This window comes from Megascapheus bottae, chromosome 7 (assembly GCF_031878675.1).
Source record: "Megascapheus bottae isolate mThoBot1 chromosome 7, mThoBot2.hap1, whole genome shotgun sequence".
NCBI lineage: Eukaryota > Metazoa > Chordata > Mammalia > Rodentia > Geomyidae > Megascapheus > Megascapheus bottae.
This window is the reverse complement of record NC_143515.1, coordinates 29987484-30009486: the sequence shown is the minus strand read 5'-3', so window position 1 is coordinate 30009486 and position 22003 is coordinate 29987484. Positions and strand designations below refer to the sequence as shown.

Here is a 22003-nt window from a genome sequence, read left to right as displayed (position 1 = left end):
TATCCAATAACTTCATAAAGTTAAAGAGATGAAAGTTATTGGACTAAAGAGAGCAAAGTTACTTCTAGAGAACGAAATACCTTTTCTAGTTCTGCTACCAGATCAGCCCAACATTTACTCACCTAGCTATCATGAGTTGCCTGTGTTCATTTTACCTATTTACGTGGCTGAGTCCAGGTTTTACCATATAAGTATAATTTTAGAGCGTCCTGCCCCACATAACTTCTAGGTTTGGGGGATAGCATTCGAAAAACAAAGGATGAGTTTGAGAGTAAACCCTTGCCATACTAAGTCAACTTTAGCAATATATTATTATTGGACAATATGAGTAAATAGTTTTAATATCTGAAAGGCCCTAATATTTCTAAAAATAAATATGAAGTATACAAAATAGTCTTAGATTCCTGAAGCATCCCTTCTGACATTTATTTCCCAGACCACTGTCTTTCTATTTCTAGAGTGTCTTCTGGGTTTTGTGTTAGATTTCTGGGCTTTTTTTTCTGATTCTCAGCACCATCATTTTCCTGGCATACTTTACAAAGCATATATATATATATATATATATATATATATATATTCTGTGATTTGACTTTGTTACAACCTGAAAAAGGGAGTAGACATGATAGTTGATCGGTAGCTGAATAAGAAAAGAGATTAAGGCTTTAGACAGTGATTTTAGGAGATTACATAAATCAGGAATGTTAGAGTGGAGATTTAAATTCAGGTATGTGGATGCCAAAAGTCTGAGCTGTTTCTACTATTCCAGTGCCAAAAACTAAACGGTTTTGTAACAAACACTTTTGTTTGGAGCCAGAGAGATTTGAGATGTTAAAAATCTTGAATATTTTTGGAGTAGTACTGAATTTGAACTCATAGCATTATACTTACTAGGCAAGTGCTCGCTCACTTAGACCACATCTCTTTTTTCTCTGGTTACTTTTGAGAGCAGATCTCAGTCAGGCTAGCCTGGACTACAATCCTCATATTTATGCTTTCCACTGTAACATAATATGTGAACTAGCTTTTCCTGTTTAGATGGGATCTTGGGAATTTGTTTTTCCCTGACTGGCCTGGAAAATTATCCTTGTAATTTATTTTGATCTTTTGCAAGTCCTGGGGCTTGAACTAATGGTCTGAGCATTGTCCTTGGACTTTCTCAAGGATAAAGCTCTACCACTTGAGCCACAGCACCACTTCCAGTTTTTTCTATGTATGTAGTACCAAGGAATTGAACCTGGGTCTTCGTGCATGCTAGACAAACACTCTACTACTAGGCCATACTCCCATCCCTGTCCTTCTAATTTACCTCTTATGTAGGTAGGATAAATATCATATTACTTACATTTCCTGTGCTACCAGGTCCAGCTGCAGTCTTTGCTGTTCTGCCCAGGTTGGCATCAAATTACCATACATATATCTGTTCCTCCTAAGAACCAGGGATTAGAGGTGTGAGCCACTGTGGTTGGCCCAGTCTAATAACAGTCATTCTCTGATTTTGTCAGGAACAATAACATGAATTCTATAATATCCATAAGGTTGTAAGTTTAACAAGAGATTTTATATAGTAGCTACAAATTCTAAGAACTGAGAATAGTATTTCAACTCTAGTAAGCTCATGTAAAAGGAATATGGATACTTTCTTCTTGATGTAGTATAAGCAAATATGGTGTTTTTTTTTCTATTTCTTAAAATGTCCATGGAGATAACCAAGGGACAGCAAAGGAGATGAGAGACAACATAGTACATTAAGGACAACAATCATTCGTTATATGGCTTTTGTTGTTATAGTATCTCACTTTGTTATCTGATATATTGAATTTATTTGTATTTGGTTATTTGAAATTTGATAGGGAAGGGGGGAAAACCAATATGGGTGGGGGGTGTGGGGGGGAGGGTAATGGGTACCAAGACATGTGAAAGGGTATCAATGTATATGATACCCTTCCATCTGGCAAATATCATGTAACCCTTTTACTAATTACAATAAAAAAAAGGAAAAAAATGTCCATGGACATGAGGGAATATAAAGCTAAGAGATAGATAATACTTTGGGAAAATTGGAAACATTCAGCCTTGAGGAATTTGGGAACACTAGATAATAAGCAAGGCAAAATATACAATGAAACAGTAAGAAAAGCTTCGCAATTAGTTGTATTATTATAATAGTTCTTGGGATTTCCACATGACAAATCTAGGAGAAGCAGTGTTGATTTAAATGGAGCCTGGTGCTGAAATTCAATGAGATGCTTTGATAAGAAGAAAGGAAATGAATCCAATTAAAGTAAATTTCTATAGGTGATAGAAAATAAATAAGATGAATTTGAAATTATTTTTGAAAGACTATATGACAATAGAGATGGAAATGAGCCATGGAATAAGGAATAGCAGAATGATACACCTTTAGCCAATGGAATTTAAAGCCAGCCAAAGGTGGAATTTGAAAAGGGACCATATGTCCTATGTTGCCCTTTCTTGAGAGTTCCGTGGGGATGTATCTCTAGCATTGCCAACAATACCCATGTGGCAATCTTTTCAGATTGGTTTTCTAACAAATGAAACTTGGAGAATAAAAAGACAAGTGGTCACTAGGCAGAATGCCCAAGCCAAAGGAACTCTAGAATCATAAGCAGATATGTTTCTTCTCCAAGAGAAACACGCTAGCACAGAGCAGAGAAAGAACTGAAATCTATCTGGGATGGAAAAACACCAAGATAGGAGCCAGAAACAGGGAATGTAGTGCATGGAATATCGCATTTGCTTGGAAAACTACTTGAAATTAGCAGGGATGGAACAGGGATGAACTGCAAGTCTTAAAAGGAAATGAGACATTACATTTTTGGTACAGATGTGGAAAAAAGGAAGTAATTCCCATGCATAATTATGGAATATAAAATCCATTTTCATTGTAAAATTTAAAATTAAATATTAGACAAAAACGAAACAAAAACAGGTATGACATATCTTAGAGAAAAGCTAACCCAAATGGCTTATTCTTCCTTGTCTCTCCTTGGGGTTCTGAAACTGTGACAAATTTATCTTGGTTTTTTGGCTAAACTAGCATAAATTAGTTTAGGTGATTAAGTTAAAGCAAAAATGAAGAAAAAAACGCAATTTTTCTGCTTCTTTTTTTTTTCTCTTTTTCTACCACTTTGTCCCAAATTATCCTAACTTTTCCTTTAACCTGGTATTCTAGTATCTTGGATCTTAGACCTATAAGTCAAGATAGGAAAATAGTGTTTAAGGGGTGGTGCAAGCAGTGATTAGGCCAGATCTTAAAAAAATGGATTAGTTTAAAAGGTGTACATGGATTACTGAAAAGGGCAGCCCTGTAGAGCCATTCTCATACCATAGTGAATCCAGTGCTGTAGCTTTAAATACAACTACAAAATCTGAAAAATGATGGACGTCTTTTCCCCCTTCCCTTCCATATTTCAAATCAACATATATATATATGCAATATACCATGTAACAAAGACAGATACAATAACCACATGAGATAAGCCGTAAGTCTGAAAAAAGAGAAAAGAATTAATTTCACCTAGCACATTAAGCACAACAATCACAAAGATAAAACTCTTGTTTCCATAGGGAGTGGGGAGGAGGGAAAGAGTTCAAAAACATGAGAAGGGGTATCAAGGTTCAAGAAGTAATGCACGGACTACCTGACAAATATATCTGTAACCTCTCTATACATTATCCCTACAATAAAATACAATTAAAAAGAACTGATGGAGGTAGGAAGTTTGGTCAACATTCTGTTCCAAATTTTATCTCTGAGGAGAAATGAAGAAAATTAATTTTATAAGGTTTAAAGCAATTAGTGGAATTATATATGTCCAATAATTTATTTTCAAGACTCATACTGATGTACTTTATATAACCTTCTGCAGAAAATGATTGAATAACAGAATGCTCATTATCTGGACAAGTTACTCTCTGCAGAATGAATTCTTTGGATAAGTTGAATAATCATACCTGATAGATTATAGCAACTCAGTAGAGCCATAAAGATAATATTGAAGGATCTGATTATTTATTGGTTATATTATTTACTGGTTGAGGTGTACAGAACAGTTTAGAGTACACCCACAAAGACTTACCACACATTTTAAAATACATTTGACTAAGTATCTCTTTTTATTTGGAGAAGTAAATCCTGGAATGAGCAATGAAGCCTATAATCCTACTGTATTATATCTGAAGATGACTCAGTGTTTCTTTTTGCTCCTAATACAATAGGATAAGGACATGTTCTTGGCCAAAATAGTGGAATGTCTATTTTTTTGGAATTTGTTTTTGCTTTTATCCCTCTCCTTTATTTCAAATAGTTTGTATAGATCCATACTGTAACAGTGTATAGATGTGAATTTCTTTTTCTTAGAAGGTCAAGTCTAGGATGAAGAATTTTAATTAACATTGCACTATGTCTTTCCAGATTTATGAAATACAATACAGGGTACATGTTGGATGTTGGTAACTCATGCCGATAGGACTTAGGTCCAAGGCCTTCCTGGAAAGGAAAGACCATGAGACTCCTATTTCCAACGAATCACCAAAAATCCAGAAGTGGAGCTGTGGCTCAAGGGGGGGAAAAGGGGAATGTTAGCCTTGAGGGAAAAAAATGAACTCAGGGACAGTACTCAGGCTCTAAATTCAATCCCCAGGCATAGCAAACACACATAAAAATGCGGCAGATATGGTTTACCTTAAAACTTAAGTCCTTAGAAATTATTTATCAGCATCCATAATATGATAAGAAAGGGATCTAGTACTCAAGGATTGTTACAGTTAAGAACTTCTTGACATTCTTGTTCTATCCTATATGTCTGACTCATAGTTGAAGAATCTAGTAAATCAGCAATGTCAGTATTTGAATCCAAAGAAAAGGGAGGGAGGGTGGGAAAGGAGAGAGAGAGAGAGAAAGAGAGAGAGAGAGACAGAGACAGAGAGAGACAGAGACAGAGACAGAGAGAGATAGACAGAGAAAGAGAGAGAGAGAGAGAGAGAGAGAGAGAGAGAGAGAGAGAGAGAGAGAGAGAGAGAGAGAGAGAGAGAGAGAGAGACCTATTGTCACTGAAGCCAGAGAATGGAAATTGAGTGGAAAATCTAGACAACTTGACACATGCAAAGCTGTCTCCAAGCACCCATTTCTACTGCTGGGGTGCTGTAAAAGAGAATCAGTAACGGAAGCATTTTTCTTCTTGTCAGTTATCAAGGAGCCTCCCATCCTTACAATGTCACTGAAAATAATGTAGGTGTATATTATCTTTTTGTTTCATTTTGGTCAGTTGTGGGGCTTGAACTCTGAATCTGGGCACTGTCCCTGAGCTCTTCTGCTCAAGAATAGTATTCTAACACTCATGGACTTTAGCAGTTGGGCTGGTTTTGAACCTGATGTTAGATCTCAGCCGCTTGAGTAACCAGGATTACAGATGTGAGCCCCTGGGTGCATGTTGATGTATGCTATTCTTTCACTTCACTTCCACATAAAGATAAAGAGATGTCCTCCACCACTAATAACTTTATATAATTCTTTTTTAATATATTTTATATTTTTATTGTAATTAATAGTAGGGTTACATTATGTTCACCAGATAGAAGCTGCATTACTTAACAAACATTGCTACCCCTTCTCATGTTTTTAGTCCCTATTTCCTTCCCCCCACCCCTTCCCCTCATCTTGTTTTCCCCTTCCCTATCCCATTTCAAATAAACAAATAAACATATATACAATATATCAGATAACAAGGTAAGATACTGTAATACTGCAACAATATGAGATAACCAAGGAACAACAAAAGAGATAAGAAATAACATAGTACATTAAGAAGAGCAATCACATATTATATGGCTCTTGTTTCTATATCCTGGAGATCCTTTCATTTAGCATCATACTATATGGCCTTATGTATCTAGGATTTGTCCTATTGTATACTTCTGCTAGGAAAGTCCAAGGTTTATACTAATTATGACAAATGAGGGAAACCATTGAGCCTATGTTCCTTTGGGCCTGCCTTACATCACTTAATACAATTTTTTCTACGTCTTTCAATTTCCCTACAAATGGGGCGATGTCATTCTTCCTGATAGCAGCATAGAAATCCATTGTGGATTAATACCACATCTTCTTGATCCACCCATCAACTGAGGGGCATCTGGGTTAGTTCCATATTTTTGCTATGGTAAATGGTGCGTGTGTGTACCTGCACTGTGTAAATATAAATAGTTTGAATTGTGATAGCATTCCAGTTATTCTTATTGAGCCCTGAAAATGTATATGCTTTCAAATCCGAGAAAAGTTGAGCTACAGGGACGTATTTACAGAGAATATTTACAGAATTAAAGGAAAGGGTGTTGGCTAGGCTACTCAATCTGGTTTTATTCTAGTATTTGTAGTCTAACCTAAATCACTAGAAAACTATTTTCTGGCTATACTATGCATGTTAAATGAGGTAATATTACCCACAAGGGGACAACAATTGGTTTTTAGGGCTAAAAACGTTGTCTACTTGTATTATATATAAAAACTGGTTATACATATGCTACATAAATAGATACACTGTGTATGTGGTAACAAATATAGTAGGAGTGCCATTAGAGGAAAAAGGCTTCTGAGGAATGTGATAAAAAAAACATTGAGCAATCCTGCTCTATAGCAATAAACAGAAGGAAACAATTCCTTTGTATATCTTTCTTTGAATCTGTTTTGGCAATAAGTGGTTGCCTGAGGATTTGTGAATACAATATGCAGACCTACTAAAATTTTATGTAATTCTAGCAACAACTGTCTCAATCTTAGCAAATTATGCATTGAGAAATGACTAACACAGAGCCACCTAGACTCAATAAAATCTACTGCCATAATGATTTTCCTTGGGATTAGAGCAGAAGGTCTTTGATGTTGATGGGGATAAGGGGAAATAAAGAGAAGAGAAAGTGAGACAGAAAGAAAGAGAAAGAGAATGGAGAGAGTAAAGAAGACTTACGATTACTTTTTTAAATTATCAAGTAATTTTCTTTTACATTCTGTTTTCCCTCTGCCACATTGGAGATAATGTTCTCCCCAAAAGTACTACCTATTTTTTGTTTGCTTGCTTGGTTGTTACTATCGTTTCACAATTCTTTTAAAATAGAAGATAAGAGGAGTCTGATATAACACATTTTGTGGCAAACTCAGAATTTTAGCTCGGAGTGCTGTGGCTTAATAGGTAGGATCTGGCTTAGAGTGAATATTATTCCCTAGTGATGAATGCGATAGGATCCTAGTGTCTTTTGCTCCCTGGCAAGCTCATAAAGAATACTCTATGTAAGTCATTAGCTTAGAATAATAACTGCACAGACTTTAATTACTATAAGTACTTATAAAAAGGAAGGTGATAGTAGCTGTTCACAATACAAATGGACACTAATGTTTTAGAATAGAACTCATGTAAGTAAGAATAAGTATGCTCTTCTAAGCAATCTATAACTCATTACAAATGGCAGCCTGTTTCACATGGAAGGTATTTATACACTAAGCTAATAGGCAATCAAGGCTGTGAGAAAAATAGATATCAGAGTGAGGAGGGACAAATTCAAGGAACCCTAATTACATTTACATTAAACAATCAAGTAAAGCAAATCCCAGCAGACATTCAGAAATACAGGGACACCACATGTACAGGCAAAGTAAATGAGGAGTCATTTCCTTAAAACTTTAAGATCTTTCTCCTTTGAAATAACCTCTGTACAAAATGCAGAATGTAAATTGTGCATGTATCAATCTTGGTGCTCTAGCAAGAGTGGATATTAAATATTAGTTCAAGTCACAAGACCAGCAGGAAGGGTAATGCTGTAAAGCCATGAGCATTTAATTTGATATTTATTTTGATTTCTGAACTCTAATACTTTATTGATCTTGATAAAGATCTGATATGTGCACATACATAGTATCAGTATGGTAGCAAAGTAGGTACTGGGAAGTTGTAAGGATGTAAATTCATAGTTCAAATGCCTAGTATAATTTTTCATAAGCATAATGGCCACACAAAACTTTGTGGCACTCACAAAGTTTATTATAAAAATCAAGACAGTGCTGGTAGCTCATATCTGTTATCACTGCTACTCAGAAGGTGGAGATTTGAGAATCATATTCAAAACTAGACATAAGAGGAAACTAGAAAGTCTGTGACATTCTTATGTCCAGTTAACTACCAAAAAAGCCTGAACTAGAGCTGTATCTCAGGTGACAGTACACTAACCTTGAATAAAGAAGCTCGGGGACTGTGTCCAGGCACTGAGATCAAGACCCAGGACTGCCACCAAATGAAACAAGAACAACCAGAAACAAATAAAAAACCCGACCAAGCCAGGCACTATGGCTCATGCCTGTAATCCTAACTACTCAGGAAGCCAAGATCTGAGGAATGAGGTTCAAAGCTAGACAGGGTACAAAAAGACCTGAGACTTTTATCTCCAATTAACCTCTAGAAAACGGGAAGTGGGGTTTGGCTCAAGGGTAGGTCCATAGCGTTGAGCTGAAGAGCTCAGGGATAATGCCCAGGCCGAGTTCAAGCCTGATGACCACCCCCTCAAAAAAAATCCCCGTCAAGATAGGAACCATTTTTAATCTTATGAACAACATATGCTCTCCATCATATATTCTTGAGAATTGTCTTCTTTGAAATATGAAATTCCCAGCCCCTATGAAAGCAGGCTTTGTAGTATATTAGTTTTGTAGGCGGAAACTGTCTGATCCCCAGTCCAAGGTTCACTCTTCATCCTCAATATGCCTCAGTTTTCTCCTACTTAAAGTGGGACTTATACTTCCCTCTGTAACTATATTAAACACTGATAAGAAATTGTTTCAAAGAATGTTAAATATGGTATGTATTGAGTAAGCAATGGAAAGTAGTCTTGGTGGCAAGTCTGTATCAGTAGCTTGCGTTGTTACAGTGATCTGGAGGAAGTGGACAACCATAGTTTGGAGCCAGCTCAGGTGGGAAAGTTTGTGAGACTTTATCATTTATAAACTATGACATTATTCAGACAATGAAAAAAAATAAACTACTGAAAAGTTGGAAATGGAGCTTTGATTCAATAGGTAGTACATTAACCTTGAGTAAAAATTTGTTCTTTTTTTTTTTTTTTGCCAGTCCTGAAGCTTAGATTTAGGGCCTGAACATTATCTTTGGGTTTTCTCAAGGCTAGTGCTCTACAACTTGTGCCACAATACCACTTGCATCTGTTTTCTATGTGTGTGGTACTGAGGAATCAAACCCTGGTCTTTGTACAAGCTAGGCAAGCACTCTACCATAGGCCAAACTCCCAGCCCTCAAATTTCTTCTGCAGTAGCAGCATTCAGGCCTTGAGTTCAAGCCCCAGGATCAGCACACACACACACACACACACACACACACACACACACACACACACACACACACTCATACACACCATTATTTGTATCATTATTAGCATACATAATATTTTGTGATTTGCATTATACAAAATATTGTATCCTCCTCTAGAATTTTGTTTGTTGCTGCAATGTGAAGGATCAATAATGATGTTTGGAGACGCATTCAGAGTGGATGACATGTCATCGGCTTCTCACAAGGCCTATGTTCCATGGAGTGTCACATAGGGGTCACAGGGGTTGGGGAGGGCAGATTACAGAGCATAACATTCCTTAAGCACAGCACAACAATAGGTATAGTGAGGATTAGAGAGTGGTCCTAAAATCTGAGATATAGGGGAGTCATTGTTCTTTTGTTACTTCACATATACATGGAAAGATTGTTTGGCCAAGGACAAAACAGTCCACCTGTCAGAAAAGTTAAGAATGAATTATGCCAGAGCCAGCATAAAAGCATGGGGCTCAGATAGGAATTGTTCAAGTAAAGGATTGTGAATGTTTGAAGTGGAATCACGAATGGAAAGACATTAATGTGAAAATAACTTAGAAATATTGTTCAGCTTTGTGTTAGATTCTAGAAAGGCATCCAGGATGGGTTATGAGTAAGATGCTGGTTTAGATGCTGTTCAAATGACAACACATTAGAAGGGATTAAAATTATAGGAGTGTTATAGGTTATAAAAGAGATCAACTGAATTTGGGGCATATTAAATATGATATACTTGAATTATTATACTTTCAACAAGACATAACCATTAAGTGGTTATATACCCATACTTGAAGTGGAGGAATTAATTTGTCATTTAAATCCTTTAATGAAACACTTTTAACCAAGAACGTGAGTGCCTTTGATAAGGAAGCTAGGGGAATGAAAGAAGCATTCACCAAAGGAAAATAGACCAAAGCATTAAAAAGAAGGGTTTTTTTGTTGTTGTTGTTGTTAATACCTAAAGAAAGGACAGATTGCATAATGGTAGTCAAATAAAAAATAATAAGGACAAAGAATGGTGAAAAGATATAAAGCTATACAAAATATTAGAGATTAGGTGACCATAGCTCTTCCCAATAGTGCACTTTTTAAAATAACTGTACTGTGTATGGGAGATTGCAATGTTGTAACTCATGAATTTCTAATTTATAAAACAAAATGAATAACAGGAGACTGCAAAGAGAATTAAGGTCAAGTGGGGGGGGGAGAAGACAAATAGAGAAAGGAACAATGGTTGAAAATAAGAATGGCATTCAATATACAAATACAAGAATGGAACCAGACAATGTAGCCTCAGGTGAATGATTGAAGGGGTGATATTGATCAAGGGGTATTGTATTCATAATTTCATATGTGTAATTAACAACCTGAAATAGCAAATACATATGTATTTATGTACATATTAACATGTATGTACATTAATATGTACATATTAACAGTAAAAAAATCACTATCATGAAGAATTTCACAAAATGTAATTCCAATGTATGTTAAAGGTCATTCGATCCAAGTGTGCTGTGAAAAACTTATGGAGCAACACAGCTCAAGAATAAATGGGGGGCCGGGAGTTTGGCCTAGCGGTTAAAGTGCTTGCCTAGCATGCATGAAGACCCGGGTTCGATTCCTCGGTACCACATACATAGAAAAAGCCAGAAGTGGTGCTGAGGCTCAAGTGGTAGAGCTCTAGCCTTGAGAAAGTCCAAGGACAGTGCTCAGGCCCTGAGCTCAAGCCCAGGACTCGCAAAAAAAAAAAAAAAAAAAAAAAGAATAAATGGGGAAGATGGGTATAGCAGGCGCTATTGCTATTTTTCCTGGTGCATTGTAGACTGACCTTTCTCTACTAATTATCTCACATTGTTTAACATGATTAGGCCTATTAAATGTAGATCTATTTGCTGAAGTGATTGGCAGACAAGCTTTTCCTGATCGCAGCATCTTATTGGTCTTTAAAATAGCATAGAACAAGGAAGCTGCAGGAGCTGTTTACCACTGTCAACATCAATTACAGCTAAATCAGAAGGTAGTATTTACCATTAGAAATGGATCCTTCTTAAATTATTCCACACAGTGGGATGGTGTGCTCAGAAAGTGAGGATGTAACATGAGCCACAGGAAACTATGCCCAGGCATGCGGCAAGATGCTCGTGTCTTTCCGAACGAGTTGACAACTAGTAACACTTATATGCCAGAATACTCAGATGACATTCAGAAATATTGAGGAAAAACTGACAAGAATAATGCACTTTTTTCTTCCCTCAAAATCTATATGGAGAGTTTGTGTTACTTAAAAATATTCAATAGATGGCTATGTTGATGTCTGGTAACTTTATTATCAACATTTATTAAGGTATTAATAGGACATATAATCATTTCAAATTTTCACATGTCTGGTAACTTTATTATCAACATTTATTAAGGTATTATTAGGACATATAATCATTTCAAATTTTCACATGAGTTTATTTAATTAATACACCATTCATTCTGTTATTGTTATCTTTAAATAACTGCACAAAGGAATTGCTCTTTTACAAGTCATGTATGAATTTATTGCATCTTCATCATAAAACGCCTTTTTTAAAATTGTATTTTATTGTCGCGGTGATGTGTAGAGAGGATACAGTTAGGTTTATCAGGTAGGCATATTATTTCTTGAATATTGATAACCCTTCCCATGTTTTTCTCCCACATTAATGTCATTCCTTTCATTATTCTCCTCCAATTCCTCTCAACTCTCACTTTTCTTAATTTTGGAAAATATGCATTAAAACTTGGGGCTAAATTCTCTTTCACTTTCTCTTTCTAAGTCTAATTTCATCCTGTTGATCTGAGTCTCTCTTTGAAAACAACATTGTTATTTTTATTTAGATTTTTTATTGTAATTAATAGAAAGGTTACATTATAGTCACCAAATAGAAGGGGCATTACTTCACAAACATTGCTACCCTTTCTCATGACATGGTCCCCATTTCCCTTGCACCCTCCCCCCGCTCATCTTGATTTTCCTATTTCACTATCCAGTTTCAAATAACCAACTAAGCACATATAAAATATATCAGATAACAAGGTGAAATATTGTAACAATATGGGATAACCAAAGGATAGCAAAAGAGATGAGAGATAACATAGTACATTAAGGACAACAATTACTCATTACATGGCTTTTGTTTCCTTATCCTGGAGGTCCTTACATTAAGTGTCATACTATTTGGACTTATGTCTCTAGATTTTGTTCTATTGTAAATCTCTGCCAGGAGAGTCCAAGGTTTCTACTGATTGTGACAAGGAGGGCGAATCTTGGGCCTATGTTTCTTTGAGTCTGGCTTACTTTACTTAATATGATTTTTTCTAAGTCTTTCCATTTCCTTACAAATGGGGCAATGTCATTCTTTCTGACAGCAGCATAGAATTCTATTGTGTATAAATACCACATCTTGTTGATCCACTCATCAACTGAAGGACATCTGAGGTGGTTCTATATCTTTGTTATGGAAAATAGTGCTACAATGAACATCCTTGTGCTAGTGGATTTAGTCTGTCCTTGTTTCTGGACGATTGGGTAAATGCCAAGTAGTGGAACTGCTGGATAATAGGGCAGCTCTATGTTTAGTCTTTTGAGGAACTCTCATACCCACTCTCTCCACTCCTTTTTAACATAGTATTAGAATTCCCGGCCAGAGCAATAAGGCAAGAAGCAAGCAAAAAGGAGATCCAAATAGGGAAAGAGGAAATGAAACTTTCCCTATTTGCAGATGACATGATTCAGTACTTAAAGAATCCTATATACTCCACTCCCAAGCTCCTTGAGCTGATTCAAAATTTTGGCAAGGTAGCAGGGTATAAAATTAATCATCAAAAATCAACTGCCTTCCTCTATGCCAACAGTGAGAAGAATGAGGCAACAATCAGGAAAGCAACTCCTTTTGCAATAGCCTCAAAGAAAATGAAATACCTAGGAATTAACTTAACTAAGAATGTAAAAGACCTTTTTGATGAAAACTTTAAAACCCTGAAAAATTAAACCAGAACTGAAGAAATGGAAAAAAAAAACCTCCCATGATGCTGCATTGGAAGAATCAACATAGTGAAAATTACAATCTTGCCAGGGACTATCTACAAATTCAACGGAATACCCATCAATATCCCAATGGCATTCTTTAAAGACATAGAAGAGGCAATTCAAAATTTCATATGGAATAATAAAAGACCCCATATAGCAAAAACACTTCTTAGCAGAAAGAACAGCGCAGAAGGAATTTCAATACCAAACTTTAGACTCTATTACAGAGCTATAATAATCAAAACAGCTTGGTACTGGCACAAAAACAGGCCTGAAGACCAATGGAATAGAACTGAGGACCCAGATATTAAACCACAGACCTATGGCCACCTAATCTTTGATAAGAGAGCCAAAAAAATAGAATGGAAGAAAAATAGCCTCTTCAACAAATGGTGCTGGCAGAACTGGTTAAGCACCTGCAGAAAACTAAAGTTGGATCCTTCTTTGTCACCCTGCACTAGAATTAACTCCAAATGGATCAAAGACCTTGAGGTAAAAGTCGACACACTGAAAACTTTACAAGAAGGAATAGGAGATACACTAGGCCTCTTAGGCACAGGTAGAAACTTCCTTAATAAGGACCAAGAGACACAACAAATCAGAGATAGGCTGGATAAGTGGGACTGCATTAAACTGCAGAGCTTCTGTATGGCAAAGGACATAGCTAGTAAATTAATTAGAAAGCCTACAGAATGGGAGAAGATTTTCACTAACCATACAATGGACAAAGGCCTCATATCTAAAATATATCAACAGCTCAAAAAGTTGAATCACTCCAAAACGAATCTCTAAAGAAACAACCATCCTGTTAAAAGATGGGCCAAAGACTTAAAGAGTCTTCTCTGAAGAAGAAATAAAAATGGCCTATAAACACATGAAGAAATGCTTGACATCTCTGGACATAAAATAAATGCAAATCAAAACAACTCTAAGATTCCACCTCACTCCAGTTAGAATGTCCAGGATCAAGAAAACTAATAACAACAGATGCTGGAGGGGATGTGGCCAGGAGGGATCACTAGTACACTGTTGGTGGGAGTGCAAACTCATTCAACCACTATGGAAAGCAGTATGAAAAAACCATTGTTTAGATGACATTATTTCTATCATTTTGAAAGATGGGCATGTATAGAAATTCTAAGTAATTTACCCAAGGATTTGCCAAATATCAACTCTCTGATAACTGATGAGGGTGGGTTTTACATGTATCTGGTGTGGTTCCGCAGTCTTTGTTTCTGTTTGTTTTTGTTTTTTTTTCTATTGCCTTTTACCCAATAATTTCTTATTTCCTTTCCTGTTCATAAATACTTTTACAAGATTCATGGTAGAAAAGAGAAGTGGAGGCCGGGAGTTTGGCCTAGTGGTAGAGTGCTTGCCTAGCATGCAGGAAGACCCGGGTTTGAGTGCTAGGTACCACATACATAGAAAAAAGCTGGAAGTGGTGCTGAGGCTCAAGTGGTAGAGTGCTAGCCTTGAGAAAGTCCAAGGACAGTGCTTAGACCCTGAGCCCAAGCCGAGGACTGGAAAAAAAAAAGAAAAAAAAGAAAAGAGAAGTGGGAACTTGAACATTCCAAGATCTAAAGAGCTTGTTATAATAACAAGGATAGGAAGATTCTTTATTTCCTAAAGAATAGGAATCTCTGTACTCCCTACACTTCTTTCCTTTACTAACTTTCCCCTTTGGTGCTGGAGAGCTAAATAGGGACCTTGCATAGAATAGACAAGTGCTGAACCACTGAGGAGTAGCCCAAGCCCTATGCTATCTGCAGGATATCCTTTATCAGGATAATTAAAGCAGTTGCCTCTGAGTAAATAAAGTCCTTCAACTATTACCAATGCAAAAAGTCTATGTATAATGCTAATGACTACAATGGGGCAGATAGTTTTAACAATTATATATCACAGAGTGATACGGAAGATATTGTCCAAGTAATGGGACTTCCAATTTTCCATGACCTTTTCTAGGTTGAAGATGAATAATAAAACTCACTGTTTACAGACATGGTGCTTAGTGATTGTTTATGAAGATGTAAAAATAAATGAGGTCAACCTGAAGAGAATTAAACAGAGACTATTCAAGACTTGCTGTAGCAAGAGAATCATCAACTATTACTTGTATTTGGCAGAAACTACAGAGGTTTTACAAGGGAGAGTTAGTTGAGCTGGCAACTGAGGCAAAAGAAATTTGAAGCATCAGTTATTGATTAATTCTACACACTTCTTAGCTTATTGCTACTGAGGAGACTGTTCATGGTTCAGGTGCTGTTCATTTACATTTTCAATGTCTAATGAATACATTAATCCTATGCATACATGGGGTTAATTTCATGCCTATATAGAAAAATTCTTCAGGGCTGTAGTGGAAGTATAAGGAAGAAAAGGTAAGAATTTTCACGAGAAAGTACAAAATGTTAAGTCCTAAGATCAGTCATAAATGTATGGATGCAAAAACAAGTTTATCAGTTAGACCATGATTTAAATGATTCTGATACTTGATGCTACTAGAGTAACAAACTGTTAGTTGAAATCCCAGTGATTGCTGTTAGTCTCCTCAAGAGATGAGTCCAGGGTATTGACTTATTCTGCACAGGACTAAAAGAAGAATAATAGCAATATGTCCATAAATTTAATAATTTAGAATGCTGGAGGTTGACAAACAAATCCTGTGATGTTAAGGAAATAATAATGGTGTGAAAAATTTAGTGCGCTGATGGCAAACTTTGTAGAATTAAGTTATCAAATGGCCACAACAAGTTAAGAATAATGTAAGGGCTAAGAAATTCCGCACAAATGGACAGTGGTGCCCGCATGCTCTTGCAGAATACAAAGATGGTCTTATATAAAATGAAGAAGATGCTGAAAGGGTCAATGCTTTAAATATTGTTTGGAGTAACAACATGCCTTGCAAAAAGAAGGATTTTGTAATGACTATTTTCAATTTTTTTAATTAAATTCAAGGTAGTAAGAAACGAGCAGAAGTCATTCCAGTTTTCTAAAAATCTTGAGAAGGATCCAGTAATGCGTGAATAGCTAATAAATACAGAAATAAATACTAAGAGCAATAACTCAAGGAATAATTTATCAATTGATAAGAATAGATTACATATAAGGCTTTTCTTCTTTGTGTATGTATGTATGTGCTCATATAAGCTGTTTCCCAACTCCAATACCCCTGTGTCCTCCTTGCATTGAGAAGTGAAAAGTGTATAGTAATGGCAATTAATAATGGTTAAGTTCCAAAAGAATGACTGGCTCAGGAAAAATACTATATCAGCCTTAGCTATTACTGCCATCTAACAAGCTTTGAGAATTAAAGAAAAGACAAAGGAAGATAACAAATACAAGACAAAAAGTTCTAATAAAGGAAGTTAATGGATGAGAAAGATAATAACAATTACCACATAACCTTAGCACCACAACAAAGGACACATAATTTTCTATGGGAACACAAAGGAGAAAGACACCTCTGAAAATATCAGGCCTGGAATTAGGGTATCCACTGTTGTAATTTTGTCAATGTAAACATAATAAAATTACTTGATTCCCCATATGTTTTTTTGAAGGGATGAGTCTCATGTAAATTTTGTCCAGCTAACCTCCACCTCCACTTTTGTTACCTGAGTAGTTTGGATTACAGGAATGAGCCTCCATCTTATGCTATAAGGTTGTTTTCTGTTTAATATAAACATATTGGATGGAAACTTATTAAATTTGGGCTAGGCATACTTGCAAAGAATTAATTGTGAAGTAAGAGATTAATGAAGGATTTGTTTATAAAAATTTTACATCTTTGCCAGGCATGGTTTCTCACACCTGTAATCCTAGCTACTCAGGAGGCTGAGATCTGAGGATCAAGGTTCAAAGCCAGCCCGGGCACAAAAGGACTTGAGACTCTTATCTCCAATAAACATCTAGAAAATGGGAAGTGGGACTTGGCTCAAGAGTAGGATGGTAGCCATGAGGTGAAGAGCTCAGGGATAGTGCCCAGGTCTATTTCAATCCCCATGACCACCCCCCACTCACACACACATACAATTAAATGTTTTTTAAATTTAGGAGCTCTTTAAGGTCATAACAATTAACTCAAACTACTTTATTTGATTCATGGCTCCATATGGCTAGTCTGTGCTAACTGAATACACATATATGTAATTTCACAATTACTGACACGTTGTAAAAATTATAAGACTCAGTTACTTCTTATTGAGTTAAGAGAAAACAAGATCATTGATATTCATTAATCATAAGTATGTTATGCAATCCCTCCAAATACTCAATATTGGAAAATTATCACCAAGTCTAACAAATAAGAAATTTTATAACAAGGAGTTGATTAATTGAAAAGTATTTACCTTGATACACAGGTACAAAAATTGGTATTTATGGAAATCCATTCTGCTTTCTGAAACATAAACAGCAAAATTTATTATCTAAATCCACACAACTAAGTGACAGTAAGATTATTACAACATGAAGATATATTTCTGAATGTAGATTTATATATATGTTCAAATATCTTAAGTTTGAAGCCAGCAGGACAAAAGTATTACAGGACTTCATTTGTTCCAATGAAAATAAAAGGCTGTATATATGAGATAGCACTCAATGTTGTTGAGCTCTTTAGGAAGTACAAAGTCTTATGGTAGAGTCTATCCTGTACACACACACACACACACATACACACACACAAATACACACATAAACACATACACATCTCTGTATAAATTAACAAAATTAAAAAATGTACTAGAATTTAAAATAAACCATGATCCCTAACATTTCAGTATTGATCTGAAAAAATACCATATTTCTTTAAATGGATTAAAATTATTTGTTTGAAAATCCATCTGAATGTTTTTGGCAAAACCAAGTATGATTTAAAGTGCACTATCAGTATATGACGAAGTGAATGTAATGCTTACCTCAAACAAGTGAAATTCATCATCTTAATAATGTAAAAAAATTTCAGTAGAACTAATACTAGATTTTTGTTTTTTTTTTCCAGGGGTAGGCTTTGAACGCAGGCCCTCACAATGCCTAGGTAGGAGCCCTAACACCCTGGTTGTTAAAAAAAGTCATCATGACAAAAGATAATATGATACGTATATGAAGAATGCATTGGTTTTCTCCAAATTAAAACATTAAATCAATTTCAATCAGAATTATAATTATTTTTTTCAAAGAGCACAAAAAACTATTTTTAAAGTTATATGGTCCAGAAAAAAATGTATGTGGAATTTTGTATTGGAAACATGTACCAGACAAATACAATTCATGTGACCAAAATCTCATTGTGTATTATTGTGATATGTAAACATTATGTACTTTTGAAGGCATGGCATGTAGTAGTAGTAGTAATATTTAATAATAGAGAAGCAATTACAATGTTCCTTGACATAAAAGAGAACTATGCTAGGTTGATTCAAGAAATTACAAATAGGAATATTTTATAGCTAGGTCCAGACAAAATTTGTATCAAGACGTTGGCAAAATATACAAATTGGCTTGCTTCCTTTAAAAAATATACAACATTAACCTGAATACAAAACCATATAAAAGTCTCTAGTAATATAAACCACTTGTAAAAGCCTAGCATGAAAACACAACAATCCATTAATGTTAAAAAAAGAGTAAAAATCACAGAATGAAAATAAGTATTTCAGGCAAAAAAAAGAGTGAAAAAAATCAATAAAGACTGAAAAACATAAAGCATTAGTAAAGCTCAGGAAATCGATAGCAGAACTATCTGAACATTTCATTTAGTAGATGTTCTGCTGGCAAAAATTAAAAGGTCAATGCAATTTAGAGGGGGCATAGAACTCTGACCTTCTTCTGAAGGATATGTAAATTTTATGATACCTATGGAAAATGGGCCTATTTAGTGTAGTTTAAGTCGGGCCTATCATAAAATCTCAATGTTTTTCTTCCTAGAAATACAGTCCAGAGAGAGTCCTTCAAATCTGTGCAAAGGAGCATTCATAGGATGGAAGTTTGCAGCCAGGCTTCAGCAGAGCAAATCTGAGAACAATGTAAATATCCATCTAACAGCAAAAGAGATAAACTGCCTCTCACCAGAGGATGCCATGCAAAAGACTACTAGAGGAAATACCACTGTGTATTTTGATAAAGTCAAGAATAACATGATGCATAAAAACAAATCACAGAATAAATAGAAAAAAATATCACATACATTTAAGAATATTGATGTAGCTTTAAAAATAAGGTAGGTAGAGTGGTAGACACAGTATGTGTGTATTTGTATATTTTGCTTAAAAACATTGTCATGTGTAAGATATTCGATTATAAATAAATTCTAGTTGGGAAAATGCAAATAAAAGAACAGCTAAATGACAACAAAAACAGAAACTTGTAAGAATGTCATAAATGCCAAAGACTGGTTGATGGTAGAATACTCTGAGATTGGCCCAGGAAAATGAAGTCCTGAGCTAAGTAGCAACATCAGAGGAGACAGGGCGAGAGGCCTGCTTATACAAATTCAGACTGAGGGAAGTTTTCAAGGAGAACAGAAAGTGAGCCAAATGGTCCTCAAAGAATATTCCAGTCCTCTTAGGGAAAGTGCATTACTTCCAAGGTGCACTGCTGTCATCGTTGGCTTACCCAGAATAATAGAAAAGGTTAAAAAAAATCACAGCAAAAATAAGCAAAACAGAGGCCAGAAGCTACCCCCAAGTTTCAAGGGTAGTTGCTCAATGAAAAGTATGTGCACTTTTTTTTTTGAAAGAAAGAAAAGAAGAGATTTCAGCAGAAAACGAGAAAATAAAACAGACAATATTAAAAAAATATTATGCACTCTTACCAGGGCAGAAAAACCAGCTCACAGGTCTACCTTGTGAGGATCTGTAAAGGAAAAAGGGTGAAGAAAACAAGGCTTTCCACATTTCCAAACATACTGCTGTAAGAGCTTAAGTTGTTTTAAAGTTCTCTTCTATACTGCTGGTTTTCTTGACTTTGCAAAAGTCATTTAATGTCCATCAATGATCTGTGGAAACAAGGAAAATGACCTCTTTCCTCTGTGGATCCTTTGTGGCAATTCTGTGACTTTAATATCTAACACCAACTCCTCTGACCATTGTCTTTGTTCTTCAAGCTCACACTGATGACCTAATAATGGACAAAGTGACACCCCTGTCAATAGCCACTTACAACAAAAGACTCTCCCTAGCCTCATACTGCAAGATAATGAAAAGAAATTACAAGTAGTTAGAGAGCTGGAACTACCCAGAGGCAATCCAGGGATGAATTGAAAGAACAGTCCTTCTGATGTCCTCACGAAGGTGCCACTCGTCTAAAGGGAAAAAAGGCATGCGTCCTAGTTAATTTTCCATATTAATGTAATGAGAAGAAAAAGACAAACTGCCAGCAGGTTCATTTGGCTAATGCATCAGCAAGCATAGACGGCACAGCTCCTATTAAAAGGGGTTAAAGGTGTGTAAAAAATACATATGTATATATGTAATTCTAAGCTGCTCCTCTTGGCTTCACAAAATAGCCTAGTAGGGCTCTCCGAGCTAGTAGTTTAGGGGTGACAACGTTCACTTTACTTCATTTTTCCTACCAGAGTCTGATTTTTGGAAAGATTTCATTTTAATAAAACTCTGCTGTCTGAAGTATAACTTGCATCCTGCTTCCTACTGCTATGAATAGTTCCCTGGACATTCAAATAAATATCCATTTTTGTGAATGCTCATTCTACCTGTTTTCAAAATGCAATAGTGAGTATTCATTTTTCAAGCTAAATAGCAGCTATTCAACCTAAGGACCCACTTCCCATAGAATTCTGACAAGGAACAAATGAACATAATAGAAATATGCAGTAAATACTTGTCTTTGCTTACAGACTGGAAAAACTGCTGATTCCCAGCACAAATGTATAACAGTATGAACAATAGAATGACTGGTAAAGGATTGTACTTATTAGGACTAAGCACTACAGAACCACTGGCAATGCAAGACTGGTCATAAAGTTTTTATAAGGCATATATTTTTAAAATGGTTTATAGTCATTAGCTATTCCTGACAATGGCTTGATGAGAATTGTGAAATGAGTTTCTATCTCGTAGATGATGAACTGGAGAGGTAGGTCTATACAGAATACTGGCCCATATGTTATTAACACAGTGAAAGTTTATGTCAGGAACTGACCTAGGATAAAGATACATAGTAAGCAAATCAACATCAGTTCATTCATTGAGTTCCATAGTTGAGCAAACATATTTCTTGGATACTATTTTCACTGAAGTGGCTGAAATTATAAGGCTATCTTAAGTCACTTATTTTTGTCAATATTATCCAAATTTGAAGGTAGCAGTTATCCATAAATGGATTAAAATTTATCTTCCATGAGCACAAGCAAAACACTCAATAGAATGAAAGAAGGCAGACTGGGAGTCAAGTCAACGTTGGCTATTAATGAGGTGACTTCTGCAAATAAATGTTTTTTTTAATTAATCTCAAAATAAAAAACTAACAAGTAATTCCTAAAGTTCTTTGTGGATTAAAAGCCTGTACTTTTGTATTTCTTCATAGTCATACAATGTAA

At 35.6% G+C, this 22003-nt stretch overlaps 1 long non-coding RNA gene across 2 annotated transcripts in view; it reads right to left on the bottom strand.

Moving 5' to 3' along the window:
- The window catches only part of LOC150060498 (uncharacterized), a 76573-nt gene extending 56093 nt beyond the window's left edge, over positions 1 to 20480 (bottom strand). For both annotated transcript variants that reach the window (XR_016536134.1, XR_016536133.1), the window contains exons 1-2: positions 20261 to 20480; positions 17796 to 17845 (exon numbers count right to left, since the gene is read on the bottom strand). This is a non-coding gene — a long non-coding RNA (uncharacterized LOC150060498). The remainder of the gene's footprint in view (positions 1 to 17795; positions 17846 to 20260) is intronic.
- Between the last annotated feature and the right edge of the window lie 1523 nt (positions 20481 to 22003).